A 9,133-nucleotide genomic window follows, 5' to 3' on the forward strand; every position below is an offset into this window, starting at 1 on the left:
ATATATGGGAACGCGCTCAATGTCTTTCAATACCATCATATATCTTGTGCAATATTAAAGAGATTATACTGAAGAATATTTCGAAGATGAAATCAGTATTCATCCTGTCCATTGCTCCAAGAATGTTGTTGGAGACCTTGAGAATTAGCAAGTGTGATGAATTGAAGCACATAATAATAAACATTGATGATCATGACAACACTGGTGCCATTAACTGGGGCACTGTCTTCCCAAATTTAAGAAATGTCACAGTTGAAGATTGTGAGAAATTGGAATACATAATTGGACAATACACTGATGATCATCAAAACCGCACTCAGATTCATCTTCATCTTCCAGTATTGGAGGCCTTCGTTCTTCGCAATCTGCCAAGTTTAGTCAGCATGTGTCCCAAACAATATCACACAACATTTCCACCTTTGAAAAAAATTGAACTCAATAACTGTGGAGACGGTAAAATCATCAAGGTATCCCTATTTTGTATATCTTTGTTGTTTGTGAATCTAAACTTGATAATTTTAAGTCATCATATATTTTTAAATGATTTTTTTTTATAAAAAGTTCCCCCACATAAGTTTCTCTATTTTTGTTACTTATTAAATTTTGATGTTAAAAAAAGTTTATATTTCATTCATCTTATGCTAAACAAAAATTGTGGAGCAACTTTGAATAATGTTCAAATCATGCCTCATGTAATTAGGATTTTAAAAGACAATTTTTGTATAAAAAAGTCTTGTGGATTTTAAAAGACTTTGAAAGATTTTAATGACTTTTAAGATTTTAAAAGACTATTAAGATTTGTAATTGGGATTTTAAAGGATTTACATCATAAGATTTCATAGGATTTGAAATGACTTTATGAATTTATAAGATTTCAAAAGACTCTTTAAACTTTAAAAAAAAATTAAAAAAAAACCATTTAAAACACACTCTTATTCTCAAACACTCTTATTTGTTAAATCATGTCAGTAACTCAATGAAAAATCATCTGCTGTAATTAACTTAATGAAAAATCAATCCTTTATATGCTTGGTAACATATAGTGTCGCAAATGAAATTCAAAAAGAAATTCAATTTTGATTGCAATGTTTTTCGAAGCATGACAGACATTGTGATGATAGTTTGATACTGTATTTCATTCCATAAATAATTGGCATGGATGAGAAAGTATGATAAAAATGTTAGGAAGTTATTGTGTGGGAGTTTGGCTATCACATTTTGTGTTTTGCAGCGAGAGAAATATGCATGGTATAACAAACTGTGAAAATGGAAGAGATGAAGCTACATAAAAAACATATTTGATAGAAGGACATTAGAGAAAGGGGAAGGAGATAAGGGAGATGTAAAAACAAAAAAGAAATAAAAAATGAGAATCCATAGAAATCTCATGATGTTGGTAAAGACTTTTTACAAAAATCACTGAAAAGTCCATCAAAATCCATAGAAATCCCATTTTTTTAATACCACAAGACTTTTAAAAGTTGTAAAAAGTCTTGATTGAATACCATAAGATTTCTAGACTTTGTTTTAAAAGTCTAGAAAATCCTAATCGAATACCACTAAACTTTTTTAATTTAAACAAAAGTCTTGATTGAATACCCCATGACTTTTTCATCATAAAAAAGTCTTTTAAAATCCTTCCAAATCCCAATTGAATACATCCCCTAAAAAATAAAATTCAAAGGATAATTAAACATGTTTGGTTTCATCATAAACTGTTTGTAGGATAATTTTGTAAGAATTGAAAAATGCGGTTTTTTTATGATGGGGACAAAAAACAAAACAATAATTTTATGTTAACGAAAAACATGTTTAATTTTTTTAAACAAGTACATTTTTCAGGGTGTGTCTAATATAAACCTCTTAAATTTGGTTCAAAGGTGGCTTACCATATTTAGTAAACAATGACATTTACTAATAAAATATGAAGAGGTTCATATTCCTCTGATGTTGGACGGAAGATGGTGTGAGGAATGGAGTGAAAGAAGTCTTCTATATATGAATGATTTCTAGGTGTGAAAACTAAGTATTATATTACAGGAATTGAATGATGTACAACCACTAATGTGTTTATATAGTAAATTTTAAACTTACTGTACTTTAATGAAACGACAAGGAAGAAAATAAAAGCTAACAATAGTCATCTATAAAAATTGAGTTCTATGAAGTCAAAGGTATCCATAATTGACACTAAACTAATTAGATTATCAATATTTTTTTAATAGCATCTCTCTTTGAACCAAACAAAATTGTTTGGTGCAGTCAAACAATATATTAATGAACTAGCTACTTATAAAAACTATGTTAATTATTCAAGATATGTTTTTCTTTTGAGGTAGCCAATGATACCAATGTTATGAAGCCCTTCGTCCTTGTCTACAACTTATATGAAAATGTGAATGTGGGAGTTGATTCAATGGAGGAACATATAACAATATTAATTTAACGAATGGAGGAAGGGTAGCAGATTGAAAAACAAAAAGGTTGGAGTGTTGAAAATTAAATAACAATATTAATTTAATTAAATACTGTAGTGCTTTCTTTTTGTTACATTATAATGTAATAATTTATTCCACAGCCTTTTATCATCTCTATTTACTTATATGCCTTTGTTATTCTTATTTTATGCATTGTGTTTATTTCCCATTCATTTATTACAGGAATTGAGTGGGAATGTGGATAATTTTCTCGCTTTGGAGATACTCATATTGAAGAATAACTCCAAAGTAGAAAGTATCATTTGTCTGAATGAAATAAATGAACAGCAAATGAACTTAGCTTTCAAAGACATTGATTTGCATGTTCTACCTATGATGACATGCCTTTTTGTGGGTCCCAAAAATTCGTTTTCCCTCCAAAACCTTACAAGTTTGAGAATCAAGGGATGTGAAAAATTGAAAATTGTTTTCTCCACTTCTATAATAAGGTGGCTACCACAATTGCTTACTTTGAGAATTGAAGAATGCAAAGAGTTGAAGCATATTATTGAAGATGATCTCGAGAATAAAAAACCCTCAAATGTTATGTCTACAACAAAGACATGCTTCCCAAAGTTAAACATACTTGTTGTAGAAAAGTGCAACAAGTTGAAATATGTCTTTCCAATCTCCATATGTAAAGAGCTTCCTGAGTTAGAGGCTATAATGATAAGTGAAGCAAATACCTTGCAGGAAATATTTGTAAGTGAAGGTGATGATCACAAAGTGGAGATTCCAAATCTGAAAGTTGTAATATTTGAAAATCTACCAAGCCTCTATCATGCCCAGGGAATTCATTTTCAAGCTGTAAAACATCGTTTCATAAAGAATTGTCAAAAACTCTCTCTGGCTTCAGCATCAACAGCAGACTTCAAAAATGATATTTTTGGTTTATATTATAAATTCAGTTGTGATGGTACACACTCTATCCAATATTTTTAAAACTATTACATGTTGGCTGTAAATAATTACATATGCATTAATATTTACATCAACAAAAACATACCAATAGGTTAAAGGATATAAATAACTGAATCTTCTAAAATGTAAGGGCACATGGAGTAACCTATCTAATAGAAAACTTTAAAATGAGACAATATTGTATGTCTTTGAACTTGAAAATGAATATTTAGAGTTAAAAGTAGACGTTTTGATTTACTTTGCTATAGATTATGAATTTTACGAGGATTTGAAGAATCTATTCAAGCAATTAAATGATGAGTCCAAAGGCCACGATACTTGTAATGAATATCCAAGTTCAGAAATCACTGAAGTTCAAGCAACATCGGGACACGAGTTTACTTCTTCACAGGTCAATACTATTCTATTTATTCAACCTAACCGCATATGAATATTGAATACAATGACCAATGCAATGCATTTTAATCAAATATTTTATTTTTCTGCAGAAAGAAATGCAACAAACACTAGAGACAAAGCATGAATTTGTTGAAAATGTTCCTCGACAAGAGATGACATCAGTAGCAATAATACCAACAAATTCAGAGGTAATTTGCAGGCCATGTCAAGATCCCTTGCATATAAAGATCAGTTAATCTGAGCCTTAGCGAGTAATGGCCATTATTGATAACTAAATACACTAATTCATATGTTCTTATTACAGGAATTGATGACTGAACAACAAATGGGGCAACAACGTCCACTTGGAGAAACTGATCCTAATGTCAAACCTTCTCAGGAAAATAATGTAATATACTAGCACCTAATCGTGCATATAGAACTAAAAATGAAACGTTTAAGGAAATAATGCAACTAATTTACATTTTCATGATGTGAAATCAGCTGGAGCCTATTGAAATAACTGTTGAAGAAGGAACTGCGTTAGAAAAAAATGTCGCATCAAATTTGTCGACCATCTCAGAAACAACAAAGAATGAGCTACCTATACAATTAGTTGCTCCTAAACAAAAGGCATTGCCCCTTATTTTTCTTGTATTCTTTTTGACACTTTTTCAATGTAAGAATTGAATTATACTACAATCTTAAACATCCATTTAATATTAAGCAGGGTATTGAAATAAGTGTTGAAGAAGGAACCACATCAGCTAATGCCAAGATAAAAACTTCATCACCTCATTCAAAAGTGAGTTTATTTTATTTAACAAAGCCTTCAAATATTGTTGTCATGTTTTTCATTATTAAATTTCCATGGGATTTCTTTTACAAGAGTCATTTTGATATAAAGAGAACATAATTGGAGTCTACTTCTTTTCACATTTGGATTCTTTTGTTTTCTATTTTTCTATTTTGTATCTATAATGAAATAAGCTTATTTCAGGTGAAAGTATATATAGTGAGGTTGATGCTATAAATATTAAGAATTCATGATAATATATTCTTTTATATGAATTTTTTAGGAAGATGGTGATGTTACCACTTGTTAGGAAACATGGCATCCATGGAAGGAAAGAGAGAAATAGCTCAAAGTTCTTTGTATTGATAGAAAATGAATATTACAATATGAGAAAGTTAACCCACTTATGGGGAGGTTACACCTATATATACTAATAGGACTAGTACTCCTTGTAACTAAACTATGTATATCTAATAGTCCCCCTCAAGTTGGAAGGTGTTCAAAACACTTCCAACTTGAAATGAGAAAAATACAAGGAAATACATCGAGCAAATGAAAAATACAAGGAAAGATGCCGGAAACACATCGGCTAAAAACCAAAGTCATCAAACATGTGCTTATCCAACAAGAAGCAACCACAACTCAAGGTTGAACCAATTGAAGGAATAAGCATCCAAGCAACGCTTAACCACCATCCGGTAGAAGCCAATATCAACAAAGCCAATTAAGGCACAACGCTTAACCATCAAGAGTGTTCAATCACTCAAGATAGAAGCACAAGACAAGAAAAACAAGGATATCCAAAATCAATGATGATATCCAAAAAGAAGTGCAAGGAAGAGCCATAGTCTACAATGGAAGGAGGTCATATGTAAGACCAAGGTTCCAAAGATAAAAGTGATGCCCTCCTATGCCGAGCCGAGACAAGAAAAACCAAATGCAAGGAAGAGCCATAGTCAACAATGGAAGGAGGTCAAATGTTGAACAAACTTCACACCAAAAAGGACCATGAAGCAACAAAACCAAGCTTCCAAAGATAAAAGTGATGCCCTCCTATGCCAAGCCGAGACAAGAAAAAACTAATGGCAAACCAATAGAGATGCATAGCCATGTGATGTGTCTTCAAACCATAGAAAACAACCCATGTTGATGCATTCAAACCATAGGCCAAAACCAATGCTTCCACAATGAAGCTTAAGAAAATACCAACATAGCCAAAAATAGAACAAAAAATGCAGCAGTAATGCTGCACAAAATAAAACCAAAATGCAGCCAATAGACATCAAAATGAACCCAAGAAGATGCTTTAAAAGTCTGCCCAAAATTCATCAACGATCCAGGAACAAGAGGAAAGGTAATCAATCAAAGAACTTCCAATAAGCCGAAACTGAGCTGGAACCAAAAACCTCACTAAATACCAAAGCAAAAGAGGCGATGTTGAGTGCTTGAACATAAGTGCAGCAGCAGCAAGCCTTGTCCTGTCAACTTCAAAGCAACCTTACCACAAACCAACCTTAAGCATTGTATAGGCTTGAGAAACAAACACCAAATTAATATTGAGTGAAGTGACATAAGATTGAATAAGTCTTCATTTGTCACAACATGACAGAAAACTCAATGTTCTGCAAATGAAAACTAAAAACCCAGCTCTATCTTTTCACAATATCCACAATTGTAGACAAACAAAAAAAAATGACAGTGCAGCCTTGTCCAAAATAGAGAACCATTTCAGCGCCAACAATGAGTTAAACTCACAAATTCAGTAGAGTGAATGAACATAGCAGCAATATAGCTTTGCATAAAACTAGAACCAACTCTAATCCAAAACCAAAGTTAACATTCCTTATTCCAAATCATGCCACTGAAGTGAAAGAGAGATGACATCACAACACTATCTGGAGTGTATAACAGGCTGATGGAAAAAAAATCATGTGCAAACTCAAGCACAATCGGCAGCAACATAACCATTTCAGAACTAAACCCCAAACAATCTCTCCAACAGAGTACATGTGTGTTCAATACACCACTATATTCCAACAACTCTGAATGTGTGCAGAAAAGAACAAGCACAAACCTCACAACAAATTTAGGAGCAAGGATTAATTGAACAAGAGCGTAACTCACAGTGATCAGCAATAAAACCAACAATTAAACTTCCTTTGGAATACAAGTAGAACAGACCTCATTCTACAAACAGCAAGAAAACCATACCAATGCATCAAATCCAAGTAGAAACTCACAAGTGAAATCCAACTAACCAAATTGCTTCAATGAAAACTTTCCACAAACACCTTGAGAGCACAATATTGCCGCAACTAGAATCTGCAACGTGCACTGCACCAACACAGCACACAAGCGAATTTGAAGCCAAAAGTACCAAACTCCTAGCATAATCAGCGATTCTTCAAAACCTTTGGATTGCAGAAGTAACTCAAATTTGTTTAACCAAAATTTGAGAAGTAACTCAGAATCATGAATCAAAAAGGATGATAAATCGCAGAGTGAAACACGACATTAATCAAGATAGGAACAAGATCTCCATCAAATGAAGGAAACATATAGAATCGGTGATTGAAACGTAACTTGTAACTAACTCGAATTGGAAAATAGAACTCGTAACCAACTCGAACAAGAAATCAACACAGAAATTGAACCCTAGAAATTGGGATTAAGATAATGAAGAGAACCAAATCGCGAGGAAAACGGAAACACAAATTAGAATTGATCGAAGTAGAAAGAGAAGAATGGAAAATCAAGAACAAATGTCGAAAGAATCGAACAGAATCGGACACGAAAGGTTAGATGATTTCACAAGAAATGAATGAAGGAAAATTAAGAAAATGAAGCGAGAAATGGAAAATCAGAGTGAGGAAGAAAAGAAAAAAAAAGAACGAGAAAATTGAATTTTCTCGAGAAAATGCAACGGAAAAATTGTTCAAGGTGGATACCATATTTGCTCTGATACCATGTTAGGAAACATGGCATCCATGGAAGGAAAGAGAGAAATAGCTCAAAGTTCTTTGTATTGATAGAAAATGAATATTACAATATGAGAAAGTTAACCCACTTATGGGGAGGTTACACCTATATATACTAATAGGACTAGTACTCCTTGTAACTAAACTATGTATATCTAATACCACTCAATATGTTGATGTTAAAATCTGGCAGAAAACTAGAAACACTAATGATGATCAAGGTGAAGACTCTTTGGATCGGTTTTATTTTCTTAAGTTACCTCATCACCCTTTTCATTTTGAAGTTTAACTCTCTTGTTTCCCTTTTGTTCAGCTTCTCTAAATGATGATAATGTCATGAAAGTAAGCTCAAATACTGAGGATCAGTTTTCAAAGGATGATGACATATTAGTTTCCAAATCAAGACCCTCTTCTATTGCATCTCAGTTTCCTTCAAAGCCTTCTGAAGGTATTTTATTTCTTTGTTTTATTTTTTAATTAATTTTCTTGTGCTCAAATAAGCATAAATTATTCTTTCCTATACTTTCAGGGGACCCTCCTCAAATAGATGAAGATTTAAGTTCTTCTTCGGTTGTCATAGGGGTGCTTGAGAATCTAGTCTCCAAGAAGCATTTGGCTATTGAGAAATTGTCTTTGTTGACTGATTTCCTTGTTAAGCATCCTTCAGTTCTTCTAAGTGACACTTCATTGAGTAGCAGATACAAGGGTTATGCCTACAACAGCCTAGCAGAGCTATTGAAATTCCTCCAAACCCATAGTGTGTTGGATGTGTTAGGTTCAAGCAACTCTGAATTTGTTGAGTTATTACAAGATATGCGCAAATGTGGTTTTGACAAGAAATGGTTGGATGATGTTGAAAAGCGCGCTTTGTTTCCTGGTTTACAAGTCTCTCAAGTTGCATTGCAAAAATTGTTGGACTCGAAATACATTTTGACACAACATGTGGAGGATCTTAAGCATCAGTTGGCTTCCTCTGAAGCTGTTTGCAGAACATCACTCAACAGGAGGCACAAATTTCACAAACTCGGGCTGCTTTAAGTGATCCTATTGGCTATTAGACTATTTTATTCCTTGCATTCGCTCATGTTGTTCCCTGCTTTACTTTATCCATCTCAATAAGTGATCTTATTTATTGCTTGGGTTGTTTTTCTGTTTCTCATCTCAAATGATTGAAACAATCTTACTGAATTTGTGTATTTTGAAAATTATTATTGATTGTTGTATCATTGTATGTTAAAAATGTTGGTCATGAAGTATTGATATATTCCTTATTTCAAATAAGAAAACATGTTGAACACATTTTGTTATGCTATACACCTCTCATAAATATTGGAAAATATCAGATAGATTTTCATATTTAGAAGATTATTCAAACTAGTATATGCTACAAACAAAACGTGACTAAGAGAAAAGCCGGGATACAGTGACAATATGCAGAGATGATAAATGAATTCAGTTTTGTAGATCTAATAGAATGGTTGTTAATTACAGTCGGCTGTGTAGTTGCAGCTGCAATACAATGGATTTTGAAGTCTCCTCAATGATATTACAACGACAATATGGACGTATTAGTGGTATTTTTC

General features: G+C 32.7%; 1 pseudogene across 1 annotated transcript in view; it reads left to right on the forward strand.

Moving 5' to 3' along the window:
* LOC146939334 (uncharacterized) overlaps nt 1–8,847 on the forward strand; it is a 34,875-nt pseudogene extending 26,028 nt beyond the window's left edge. Inside the window, exons 6-15 of the transcript XR_015033001.1 lie at nt 2,661–3,393; nt 3,647–3,789; nt 3,887–3,985; nt 4,102–4,185; nt 4,281–4,409; nt 4,507–4,581; nt 4,856–4,869; nt 7,710–7,771; nt 7,864–7,998; nt 8,080–8,847. The product of XR_015033001.1 is annotated as an uncharacterized LOC146939334 (transcript). The remainder of the gene's footprint in view (nt 1–2,660; nt 3,394–3,646; nt 3,790–3,886; nt 3,986–4,101; nt 4,186–4,280; nt 4,410–4,506; nt 4,582–4,855; nt 4,870–7,709; nt 7,772–7,863; nt 7,999–8,079) is intronic.
* The last annotated feature ends 286 nt before the right edge of the window (nt 8,848–9,133 follow it).

The sequence above is a fragment of the Medicago sativa genome, chromosome 3 (assembly GCF_051527215.1).
Source record: "Medicago sativa cultivar Bolivia chromosome 3, Bolivia_mono, whole genome shotgun sequence".
NCBI lineage: Eukaryota > Viridiplantae > Streptophyta > Magnoliopsida > Fabales > Fabaceae > Medicago > Medicago sativa.